Here is a 13677-nt window from a genome sequence, read left to right as displayed (position 1 = left end):
CAGCCGCCACCCTACCACTGGCCTCCGGGGGTGGAGCCTAGAGGGGCGGGGCTATATGTGGGTGTGGCTAACGGTTAGTGGCGTGGCCACAGTCAAGCTAGAGGGGGCAGGGGTGGGGTCCAAGAGCCGAAGGATATGCTGTGGGACTACATGGGGGTGGGGTCATAAGGGTGTCCGGGCGGTGCCACGAGTTAAAGCAACCAGCGGATGAAGTGGGATGGAGAGGGCCATTAGGGGGCGGAACTTCGTGTCAGCGGCTGGACCCTAAGACCCTGTGGAGGAGACTGCACCCGGCATGGCCGTGGAGGGCCGGCGCCGTAGCTCGCCCACTTGGGAGCACAAGAAAAAGAGACAGAACCGTGGATCCTGGTGCGAGGCTTTGGGCGTTGGGGTGGGCTGCACATGGCGGAGCGCTGGACTCCAGGGACAGGGCTTGAGTTTAAGAGGTAGACACGAGCTGCGAGGGACTTCGCAGGCAGGTTGCTAGTGGAGGAGATTTGAGGGAGCTGGTTTCCCACTGTGGGGCTGGAGCTTTGGTCTGTGGGCGTGGCTTAGTGTGGGGCCTGGTGTCTAACGCTGCCAGGCTCCGCCCTCTGGGATGAACGCGTTGCTGGCTGTTTAGGGCTTGGGTAAGGGGTGAACACTGTCCCCACTTCGAAGTTGGAAGGGAGTTTAAGAGATTAAGCCCCTGTTCTGTTCACAGTCGAATACGGAAAAGCCTGAAGTACCACACTGGCCAGAGAAGAACCCACAACTCCTGGTGTGAGAGAAGAAAGCTAGACGGTGGGGCTCTGGGTCTGGGCCTCTGGAGACCTGGTTTACGAACCCTGCTCAGACACTGTGTGAGCTCCACATCGACCCTGGTCCCGGCACTTCAGTTCTCTAGGCCTCAATTTCCTCATCTGTGAGATGGAGGTCCTAATAACCCCTACCTCACAGGGACTGTGTCAGGATTAAATCAATGGGGAAATATACTGTACTCTGTGAATCTTATGCAATCAATATAATCACTTTTATTGAATGCTTACTATTGGCCAGGCTTAGATCTAAGCATTTTCATGTGTTTTCTCAACTTTACAATAGCTTCGTGGAGTAGCTACCGTTAAGAACACTCCCATTATACAGAAGGGAAAATTACAATTTAGAAGATCTCATTGGCCCGGGTCACACATCTGTGAGAAGGGCAGAGCTGGGATTCAAACCTAGGCTTGTTTGACACTGGTGCCTGGGCACTGACCCACTCTGCTAGACAGCTGCCAAACACACAAGTGAGGTGTGATCATTACCAGAAAAATCCCATCACTTTGCGCATCTCAAGCAGCCCTCATCTCTGCCTCTTGTCTCCATCTTCCACTCCTACCTGGGATGTGTTAGGCAATAAATAGGGCCACATCAGTCTGTAGATTCCCTGCATCTTCAGGTAGAATCCTCCACATAAGATACCATCAAGGGAAAAAAAAAAAAACTCACAAGAAAATAGGTACGTATACAAATTGTCCACAGCAAACCTCTGTTTGCAAATAACTAGAGGCCAAGCCAAGTATCCAACAAGAGGGGAATGGCTCTATATCACTGAAAACCCACCGAGGGGACTTCCCCGGTGGCACGGTGGTTAAGAACCCGCCTACCAGCTTGCCAATGCAGGGGACACAGATTCAAGCCCTGCTCCAGGAAGATCCCACATGCCGCAGAGCAACTAAGACCATGCACCACAACTACTGAGCCTGTGCTCTAGAGCCCACGAGCCACAACTACTGAGCCCGGGCACCACAAGTACTGAAGCCCACGCGCCTAGAGCCCGTGCTCCACAACAAGAGAAGCCACCGCATTGAGAAGCCGGCACACCACAATGAAGAGCATCCCCCTTTGGCGCAACTAGAGAAAGCTTGTGCCCAGCATTGAAGACCCAACACAGCCAAAGATAAATAAATAAAATAAATACATTTTTTAAAATAAAAAAAACCCACTGAGGCCACATACATAATGCGGTTGTATTATATGCACATGTACATATAAAAAATAGATGTCATTTGTTCAGTTTGCTATACATTGGCACATGAGCTGGCTGATTAATATACATTGTCATTTAAACCTCACATGAATCCTGCACAGTCTTTATATTATCCCCATTTTATAGATGAGGGAATTGAGGCACAGCACTAGTAAGAACAGATCTCTATGCAAACCTGGGTCTCTCTGGCTTCTAAGCCCATATCCCTCCTTCTCATTTCTGCAGCCTACATAGCAGCAAAGGATGAGTTCACAGTTCATTCATTCATTCAACAATATTTATTGAATATCCACTATATGCCAGACACAGTGGTAAGTACATAAACAAGTAGTTGTAAACAAGATAGTGTCTCACCTCACAGGACATACAGCCCACTGGGAGGCAGGATCTCATTGTGGTTAAGAACAGGAACTTTGGATTCTGATTTTCTGTGTTCAAATTCCTACTGTGCCTTTTTTTCCCCATCTTTGTTGAGATATAATTGACATATAACACTGTGCCATTTTCTATCTCTGTGGTCCTGGGTGACATTTTTAACCTATAAACATCCATTTCTTTTTTTATATAAATTTATTTATTTATTTTTGGCTGTGTTGGGTCTTCGCTGCTGTGCACGGGCTTTCTCTAGTTGCAGCGAGCTGGGGCTACTCTTCATTGCAGTGCACGGGCTTCTCATTGCGAAGGCTTCTCATTGAGGAGCACGGGCTCCAGGTGCGTGGGCTTCAGTAGTTGCAGCACGCGGGCTCAGTGGTTGTGACTCACAGGCTCTAGAGCACAGGCTCAGTAGTTGTGGAGCACGGGCTTAGTTGCTCCGCAGCATGTGGGATCTTCCCGGACCAGGGATCGAACCCGTGTCCCCTGCATTGGCAGGTGGTTCTCAACCACTGCGCCACCAGGGAAGCCCCAGCTTCCATTTCATAATCTATAAAATAGGGATATTAAAATTACTATCCATGGGATTATTATGAGGAATAAATAAAATAATATTGGTAAACTGCTTAACACAATTCCTGTACTACATAATTAGCATTTAAAAATAAGAGTTGTGGGACTTCCCTGGTGGTGCAGTGGTTAAGAATCTGCCTGCCAATGCAGGGGACACGGGTTCGATCCCTGGTCCAGGAAGATCCCACATGCCGCAGAGCAACTAAGCCCGTGCGTCACAACTACCGAGCCTGCGCTCTGGAGCCTGAGAGCCACAACTACTCAGCTCACGTGCTGCAACTTATGAAGCCCATGTGCTTTAGGGCCCACATGCTGCAACTACTGAAGCCCTTGCGCCTAGAGCCCATGCTCCACAATAAGAGAAGCCACTGCAATGAGAAATCCGCACACGACGACGAAGAGTACGCCCTGCTCACCGCAACTAGAGAAAGCCCGCGCACAGCAACGAAGACCCAATGCAACCAAAAACAACTAAGGAATGAAATGAACCCATTTGTGAACTTTACCATCTAATAATGTTAGTCTGTGTCTTCTAAATAAACAAAAACCTTTTTAAAAAAATAAAAATAAATAAAAATATGAGTTGTAATTATCTTGGAAAACAAGCATCAATCAAATAGCTTTAATTTAGAGTGATAAGTATCAAAACAGGGTAGACACAAGTGAAACAAACCAAGCAACCGTCTGACATATACATGACACTCGATAAATATATAGAAGAAAGAGACAAGGTGAGAAAGGAAGGAAGGAAAGAAAGAAGAAAGAAGGAAATACAGAATTATATATATGCATTGATATTTTTCAAGTATGAGTGTGCTTGAAGATTGTAGGGCAACCTGAGAAAATTGACAGTAAACAATGATAAATGAGAACTGCATTTTACTTGGCTTTTGGAAGCTTCATTCTGAAGGTAGCGGGGTGGGCGGCGGGGATCAGGAGGGAAGCAAGAGACCAGAGGGGAGATGAGACTCCTTTCCCAGAACCAAAGCCTGAAACCAGATCCTTAAAAGTCCCCCCACGTACTGCCCTGCTTTAAAAAGACTTAATAAGCCCCAGACAAACTTGGTGAGAAAAAGCCCTGAAACAGAGTTCCTGCCCTGGGAGACTGTTTTCTGTGGTTATAATGGGAAAGGAGGAAGAAGAGGGATGATGTGTGCAGAATAAGAGGAGGCTAGCAGAGAAGGAAGAAGGATGTAGAGTCAGAGAAAACAGTGGTGTATGCATGTACATGCGTATATGTGTACGTGTGTATATAGAGATGTGTATGTGTATTTTATGTGCATATCTGTGAGAGAGACAGAGTGTGTGTGTGTGTCCATGATCACACAGTATGGGCAATGCCAATCAGCTGTGCCCCTGTCACTCCACCCCCAGGAACTCTGTAGCTGGAGGAATGCATTATCCCTCCTCTGTGGTCAGCTGATGCCTCTCTGCTGTGGCTCAGAAATTGGCGTTCCAGACACATACACACAGGCCTGGCTTCCCACCAAACCCCAGGGCAGAGCTCCCAGAGGAAACCAGTTCACTCTCAAAGGATAGGAGAGGGGGAAGGGAAAAGGCAGAAGAGAGGAGCCGATCAGCTCACCAGTCTCCATTTCCCACTGAAGGCACTGCAGGCTCAGGCCCTTGGACCAGCGGTCTCAGGCCCTCATCTGAGATAGGGAGACCTCCGTGCTCGGGATCCAAGGCAGGTAGCAGAGTTTTCAACACTCCTAACCTCCAAGACCCAATGATGAAAGTAATAATGAGAGTTTACAGGACCAACTGCTTAACATAACTGCTTTCGGTGGATCATCTCATTTAACTTTCAAGATAATCCTAGGAAGTAGGTCCTGTTATTATCCCGATTAGGCAGATGAGGAAACTGAGGTTCAGAGACATTTGGTACTAAGCCCAAGCAGTCTGGCACCAGAGCTCACTGTGTCACCATACTGCACCCAAGGAGAAATTTGGATCTTAGTGAGGAGGTTTCCAAAATATAAGACTTGGGAATTCCCTGGCAGTTCAGTGGTTAAGACTCTGTGTTTCCACTGCAGGGGGCACAGATTCGATCCCTGGTGGGGGAACCAGGACCCTGCAAGCCACATGGCGCGGTCAGGAAAAAAAGATTATTAAAAAAATTAAAAATAGGGACTTCCCTGGTGGCGCAGTGGTTAAGAATCCGCCTGCCAATGCAGGGGACACGGGTTCGAGCCCTGGTCCAGGAAGATCTCACATGCCGCGGAGCAACTAAGCCCGTGTGCCACAACTACTGAGCTCGTGCACCTAGAGCCCACGCTCCGCAACAAAAGAAGCCACCGCAATGAGAAGCCCATGCACCACAATGAAGAGTAGCCCTTGCTCACCGCAACTAGAGAAAGCCCGCGCACAGAAACAAAGACCCAACGCAGCCATAAATAAATAAATAACAAAATCTAAGACTCTGTGGCGTCTTGTGGGATGGAAACCAAACCAGGTGCTACGCTTATATACCATCTTTTAATCTTCCTTGCAACCTTGTGAGGCAGGCATTATCATCTCCATTCCTCAGGGGAGGAAACCAGGGATGAGAGAGGGAAAGCAATTTCTCCAAGGTCATACAGCTAATAAATGGCAGAGCCTGAATATGAACCAGGTTATTTCTGATTCCAAAGCTTTGGCCTCTTCTGAGCTACCTTAAGATCCTTGTTAAAATCAGACTCTCAGGGGAATTCCCTGGTGTTCCAGTGGTTAGGACTCCATACTTCCACTGACGGGGCCCAGGTTCATTCCATGGTCCAGTCCCTGGTCAGGGAACTAAGATCCCACAAGCCACACGGCACAGCCAAAAAAAAAAAAAAAAAATCAGACTCTCAGAATGTTTAGAGATTTCAAATTGTAGGCTTGTGGAATTTAGAATAAAAGAACATTAGCAACGAAAAATTTTGGTGTTTAGGAGGGGCAACCCATCACATGTCACCAAGTCCAATTCCCCCACTTCACCCCAAGCAAGAAGCTCCTTTATAGCATCCCCAAGAGCTCCCACTCTAGCCCATGCTTAGGTGCCTCCAGTAATAGGGACCTCACATTCCCACAAGGTAACCCATTCCAGTTAAGAGGGCTCTCTCCACCACCCAAGCCAAGTCAGGGAGAGAGGACACCCTCACACTTTGTAATCTTGCTGTCTCTGTGCTGGAGGCTCAAGACTGCCTTTTTAAAATGCCTGTTAAAATGAAAGCTGAGAGAACGTCTAATAATTCTCCCATAACCATCCTGTTCATTTCCTTCACAGGACTCATCACAATTTGTACTTCATGCTTCATATGTTTGTTTAGTTGATTATCACCTGTCTCCCCAATAGACTGGGCACCCACTGAGGGCAGGAACTCTGTCCACCTGGTTTATTGCTGTAACCCCAGCACCTAGCATACTGCCCAGCACAAAGTAGATGCTCAATAAATATCTATTAAATGGATGAATGAATGAATGCATACTTCCTGAGGGAGAATAATAGGAGCTTGTGTCCGTGAAAGGTAAGTAGAGGGATGGCCTTCCAGGCTGAAGGCTGGGAGAGGGACTGAGCTCAGCACTTCATACCTTCAGGCAGGGCTCAATAATCTCCATCTATTAGGGCAGGCACGGTATTACACACCATCAAAGCCCCAGCACAAGACCTGGTAAACGGTAAAAGTCCAGTAATGTTTGATGAATGAATACTGAATAGCAGAAAAGTGTTCTGGTTTCCACTTAAAATGATGCCACCCACAGCTGGAATTCTTTCCTTCTTTCATTTATTCAACAAATTTTGTTTAGTGAGGCTGGGGTAGGCGTGAAAAATCACATCTTTTCTGATCAAACAGACTATTCCTGGGCCTCCTCTCTCAATCTGTCTGACATTAGTTCATTTATTTATTCATTCAAAAATATTTATTAAGCCTCTTGGGAATTCCCTGGTGGTCCAGTGGTTAGGACTCCATGCTTTCACTACTGATGGCTAGGGTTCAATCCCTAGTCAGGGAACTAAGATCCTGCAAGCCGTGCGGCACGAACGGGGGAAAAAAAAATTAGTAAGTCTCAGCCAGTTACTGTGCTAGGTGCTGGTGATAGACCATGAACAAGATGTATACAGTCCCTGCCCTAATGGGATCTACAGTCTAGTGGAGGAGTCTTTATTAAGCAAGAAAACAAATCAAATAATTGCCAAATCTGATGTCTGCCTGAAAAAACTAGCAGGGGATAACGATGGAGAATAACAAGAAGGACCTATTGGAGAGTAGTCAGGGGAAGAGGTGTATTCAAGCTAAGACCTAAAAGTTAATGAGGAGCCAATAATGCTGAGACGAAACAGCCTGTGCAAAGGCCCTGAGGTATGAAAGACCTTGGCTTCTTTGGGTGGCTGTAGTTTAATGACCAAGAGAGAAAGTGCAGAGAGGTCACAAGAGCCAGATAATGCAGACCACGTGAGGCCAGGAGAGACAGCCAGATTTTATTCCAAGCTGGAGGGCACTAGAGGGTTTCAGTGGAGAAATAACATGGTTTGTTTTATGGAGTTACCTTTAATTTTTATTAAGTATTTAAAATATTTAAAATAATTAAGGCATCTAGCTAATGTGTAAAGAATAAGAAAATAAATAATCATATACTTAACACCCAGTTTAAAGAATAGAACATGATGGGGAATTCCCTGGCGGTCCAGTGGTTTGGACTCGGCACTTTCACTGCCATGGCCTGGGCACGGCCAAAAAAGAAAAAGAACATGATCAATTCATCTGAGTCCCTCTGACTGCCCCACCCCTTATCACATTCCCTCTTCCCACATCCAGAGATTACCAATATGTGAATTTTGCTATAATCATGTCCTTATATTTCATTACAGTATTAATATATTGGCATATGTATGAATACTAAACAGTCTATTGTTTAGTTTTACTATTTTTAAAACATTTCTCCTTCTACTATTTGGAAGTTGTATTCTCTAATCATACTAACTCCAATCTATGATCTTCAGTTACTCTCTCCCAAATTATTTGCTGTGTTCGTCTAGTATTTTCGTGCTCATTTTTCCTTAATCTCACAAATTAGATATCATGGTTGCTTTATAAAGTCAATGTCGATTCAGAGGTACCTATGTGTTCACTGTCTTCTTTGCTCTTCACTCTCTTGCATCTTAGAATGTTCTTCTGGGATTATTTTCCTATTCTCTGAATTACATCCTTGAGAATTTCCCTTAGCGAGAGAGGGTATGCTAATGGTAAACTCTTTGTTTTGCTTTATCTGAAAATGTTTTTATTTTATGCTTTTTTTGAAAAAGAGTCTCATTGAGTAGAAATTCTAGGTTGGCAGGTTTTTTCCTCAGCAGTTTGCAGATATTCTATCTCTGTCTCCTGGCCTCCACTGAAGCTATTGAGAAGTCTGCTGTCAGTCAAATACTTCCCTTTGTAGATAATCTGTCTTTTGGGCTTCCTTCCGAAAACCAGGAACCCAAGTCTAATCGTGAGAAAAACATCAGACAAATCTCTATAGAGAGACATTCTACAAAATAGCTGACCAGTTCTCAAAGCTGTCAAGGTCACCAAAAATACGGAAAGTCTGAGAAACTTTCACAGCTAAGAGGAGCCTAAGGAGACATGACAACTAAAGGAAATGTGGCATCCTGGATGGGATACTGGAACAGAAAAAGAACATTAGGAAAAACTAAGGAAATCTGATTAAAGTATGAATTTTAGGTAATAATAATATATCTACATGGGTTCATTAATTGTGACACATGTACCATAATAATATAAGACATTAATAATAAGGGAAACTTGGTGTGGGATGTATAGGAACTCTCTGTACTATCTTCACAATTTTTTGGTAAATCTAAAACTTTTAAAATTAAAAGTTTATTTCATCAAAATTGATAGTAATCTTTTTTTTTTTTTTTTTTTTTTTTTTTTTTTTTTGCGGTACGCGGGCCTCTCACTCTTGTGGCCTCTCCTGTTGCAGAGCACAGGCCATGGCTCACGGGCCCAACCGCTCCACGGCATGTGGGATCTTCCCGGACCGTGGCACGAGCCCATGTCCCCTGCATCGGCAGGCGGACTCTCAACCACTGTGCCACCAGGGAAGCCCGATAGTAATCTTTTGATACATCATCTTCATATATATCAGTTCAATCAACATACCACTACAGCACTCATTTAAAGAAAAATTGAAGAATATTTTACAAGACATGGTTGAAGTAAAACTCTAAAAAGAGTCTTTGTGTGTCTTCAATAATAAAAGAAAAAGAGAGATAAAAATAACCTCTAGCTTATGTCAACATCAAACAAAACAGTCAATTTATCCAATAAATATGTGTTAAGGTCTACTCTTATGGTCTAAGGAACTGCACCCTCAGATCACCAGACAGAAAAATGCAAAACTTATATTTAAAAAAATTAAAAGTTTGTTTGAAAAAATAAACAATTCCAGTTTTATAGTTAGGCAATTCCTCAAGTGTTATAAAACAGAGAGTTATCATAAGATCCAGCAGGTCTACTCTTAGGTATATGCCTGAGAGAAATGAAAACATTTGCCCATGCAAAAACTCGTACATAATGTTCATAGTATTTTATTATTATTATTGTTACCAAAAGATGGAAATAACCCAAACGTCCATCAACTGATGCAATGGATACTCAAAATGTGATATATTCATACAATAGATTGTTATTAAGCAATAAAAAAGAAGAATGAGGTACTGATACAGGCTACAACATGAAAGAACCTCAGAAACATTGTGCTAAGTGAAAGAAGCCAGTCACAAAAGACCACATATTGAATGATTCCATTTATATGAAAGGAATAAGCAAAGCTATATCAATAGACAAATTTTTAGAGACTGAAAATAGATGGGTGGTTGTCCAGAGTGGGAGGCAGGGTGGGAAGATGAAGAGTGTCTATCAAAGGGTAAAGGGTTTCTTTTGGGGGTGATAAATGTAATGAAAATGTAAAATGAAAATCCAATTAGATTATGGTGATGGTCACACAACTCTGTAAATATACTAAAAACCATTGAATTGTATACAAGTGAACTTTGTGATATATAACTTGTATTTCAGTAAAACTGAGTATTTATATAATTCCAGTTTTATTACAATTAAAGATTTACAATTTTCAGAACCAAAGATTCCACTGTCATACTTGACTCATGTCCTCCAATATGATAGAAAAGGTCTAAAGTGGATGATACAATTACTCTTGTCCAATCATGTTTGAGATTTACATGTAGGAAGACTTCATGAATTGATAATCTCCTTTATTTTCATAAGCTGTATGACTCAGATGTTGCAGAAATACTCGTGTATCAAAATAGGTTTTGCTATGGACTTCCCTGGTGGCGCAGTGGTTGAGAATCTGCCTGCCAGTGCAGGGGACACGGGTTCGAGTCCTGGCCCGGGAAGATCCCACATGCCGCAGAGCAACTAAGCCCGTGTGCCACAACTACTGAGCCTGCACTCTAGAGCCCACAAGCCACAACTACTGAAGCCCGTATGCCTAGAGCCCGTGATCCACAACAAGAGAAGCCACCACAGTGAGAAGCCTGCACACCGCAAGTATGAGTATTCCCCGCTGGCCGCAATTAGAGAAAGCCGTGCACAGCAATGAAGACCCAACGCAGCCAAAAAGAAAAGAAATAGGTTTTGCTATATCCCTTTCATTCTTAGCAGCTCAGTAGTGTATTTTTATATTTTACCTAGCACTTTTAGATTTTTTTGAGCAAAAGAGGTGTTCAGAAAAAAAAAAGTTGTTCAGAGTTATCTAATCCACTAAACTGTTGACTAATATGTTTTTAAAGGAACCTTCTGGCCACCAGATAGGATATGGACAATGTGCAGTGGGGGGTGAATTGGAAGCAAGGAGAGTATTTCACGAGGGAGGCCCTAGAGAGCCTCACTAGCCCTGTCTCCCCAACCCAGTATTGGTCACTCACAAAGAACCTGTCAGCGAGCTGATGCTGGGGCCATATGGATTTCACATCCTCGTGCCACATCTGACAGATGCCAGCAGAGGGCAGCAGAAAGCCAGGGCTGTAGTGTCCTGGGCAGGTTGGCCATCCAGCTCTGGTAGAAGAAAGATTGGAACCCACTGGGCTGCCTAAAAGGTTCATTCGTTTTTTCCATAAGATGGCTCTAGTAGCACTTAGCTGTCTTTAACTTCATTGGAAACAATTGTGTTAGATTGTATTGTGACAGCTGTCATATCAGCGTACATTAAAAAGAAAAAACATAAAAATTTGGTGAATTTTTGTGTAGCCATTTTAATACTGGAGATGGAAGAAGAAAAGCAACATTTTCGACATATTATGCTTTATTATTTCAAGAAAGGTAAAAACACAAGTGAAACGCAAGAAAAGATTTGTGCAGTGTATGGAGAAGGTGCTGTGACTGATCAAAGTGTCAAAAGCGGTTTGCGAAGTTTCGTGCTAGAGATTCCTCGCTGGATGATGCTCCACGGTCGGATACACCTGTTGAAGTTGATAGCAATCAAATTGAGACATGGGGCTTCCCTGGTGGCGCAGTGGTTGAGAGTCCGCAGGCCGATGCAGGGGACACGGGTTTGTGCCCCGGTCCGGGAGGATCCCACATGCCGCAGAGCGGCTCAGCGGCCATGGCCGCTGAGCCTGCGCGTCCGGAGCCTGTGCTCCGCAATGGGAGAGGCCACAAGAGTGAGAGACCCGCGTACCGCAAAAAAAAAAAAAAAAAAATCGAGACATGAATTGAGAACAATCAACGAACGTTTTACCATGAGGGAAATAGCAGACATACTCAAAATATTCAAATCAAGCGTTGAAAATCATTTACACCAGCTTAGTTATGTTAATCGCTTTGATGTTTGGGTTCCACATAAATTAAGCAGAAAAAAACCTTCTTGACCATATTTCTGCATGAGATTCTTTACTGAAACGTAATGAAAACTTTCCGGTTTTAAAACAAGTTGTGACAGGCAAAGAAAAGTGGATACTGTTCAATAATGTGGAACGAAAGAGATCATGGGGCAAGCGAAATGAACCGCCACCAACCACACCAAAGGCCGGTCTTCATCCAAAGAAGGTGACGGTGTGTATATGGTGGGATTGGAAGGGGAGGACTCTATTATGAACTCCCTCTCGAAAACCAAATGATTAATTCCAACAAGTACTCCTCCCAATTAGACCAACTGAAAGCATAACTCGACGAAAAGCATCCGGAATTAGTCAGCAAAAAATGCATAACCTTCCATCAGGATAACACAAGACCCACATGTTTATTTGATGACCAGGCAAAAACTGTTACAGCTTGGCTGGGAAGTTCTGATTCATCCGCCGTATTCACCGGACATTGCACTTTCGGATTTCCATTTATCTCAGTCTTTACAAAATTCTCTTAATGGAAAAATTTTCAATTCCTTGGAAGACTGTAAAAGACATCTGGAACAGTTCTTTGCTCAAAAAGATAAAAAGTTTTGTGAATATGGAATTATAAAGTTGCCTGAAAAATGGCAGAAGGTAGTGGAACAAAAGGGTGAATACGTTGTTCAATAAAGTTCTTGATGAAACTGAAAAACGTGTCTTTTATTTTTACTTAAAAACCAAAGGAATCTTTTGGCCAACCAAATAGAATGGGGTGAGAATAGGGCATCCTTGAGATTGCCACTTCTGAAGCACTTCCTTCCCTTCCTCATGTCAGGATTACACATCCACTTTACAGATGATGATAATAATAATAATTATTGTTACCATATTATACCAGTCGCCATTTATTGAACCCACCCTACCTGCACACTCCTAACCTCCAGTCACAGATCCCACCAGTGGAAAGAGAACCAGTTTGGAGGTCAGGCAGACTGGGCTTCAACCCTGGCTCTTCCATTAACATCATGCTTCCTCTTTGAGTCTACTTTCCTCATCTATAAAATGCAGATAATAAAACAAAAGGAAGGACCCTCTGAGAGAATTAAATGTGCCCTGTATAAGGTGCCCGGCACGTGGGAGAGACTCCATAAATTTTAATTCCTTCTTCTGGTTTCTGTAGATTGTTTTATTTAGACAAATGTTATTAATGTCACTTAATGGACATTCACTCTGTGCATACTCTGTGCCTGAATCTATCCTAGGTGCTTGAGGACACAAAGGTGGACATCCCAGATTGGCAGAAGCCAGGAAGGCACCCCTGTGTTAGAGTGGGTCCCTACCAAGTCCATCTGGATTAAGAGCAAGAGTTCCAAATTCCTGCTGCCTTGCATTAAATTTGTGTTGCACCACTCAGTTTATGACCTTGGGCAGGTGACCCTGTCTCTTTGAGCCTCGATTGCATCATCTGTAAAATGGGGGATAGTTACAGTACCTAGAGGATCAAAGTGACGTTTAAATGTGACAATGTACAGCAAATGTACACAGTAAGTGCTCAGTATATTTAAAAACAGAATAGTGTCTAGAATTCCCTGGCAGTCCAGTGGTTAGGACTCGGCATTTTCACTGCTGGGGGTCCAGGTTCGATCCCTGCTCCGGGAACTAAGATCCTGCCCAGAAGAAAAAACAAAAACAAAACACAGTGTTAGACTGCCTTAAAATTACTCCTCCCCTGAGCAATCCTTACTGTTCACTTTGTTCACCAACCACCTCCTCAGATTTACCAAAGCAGGCCGGTATCAGAGAGGAAGCAAAAACCCAGCACCTGAAGACTGGTTCCACCACCTACCCACCATGTGACCTTGGGCATTCATACGGCCTCTCTGTTCTTCAGTTTCCTTTCCAAAGA

This window comes from Stenella coeruleoalba (assembly GCF_951394435.1).
Source record: "Stenella coeruleoalba genome assembly, chromosome: 15".
Taxonomy (NCBI): Eukaryota; Metazoa; Chordata; class Mammalia; order Artiodactyla; family Delphinidae; genus Stenella; species Stenella coeruleoalba.
Note: the sequence above shows the minus strand (reverse complement) of the source record.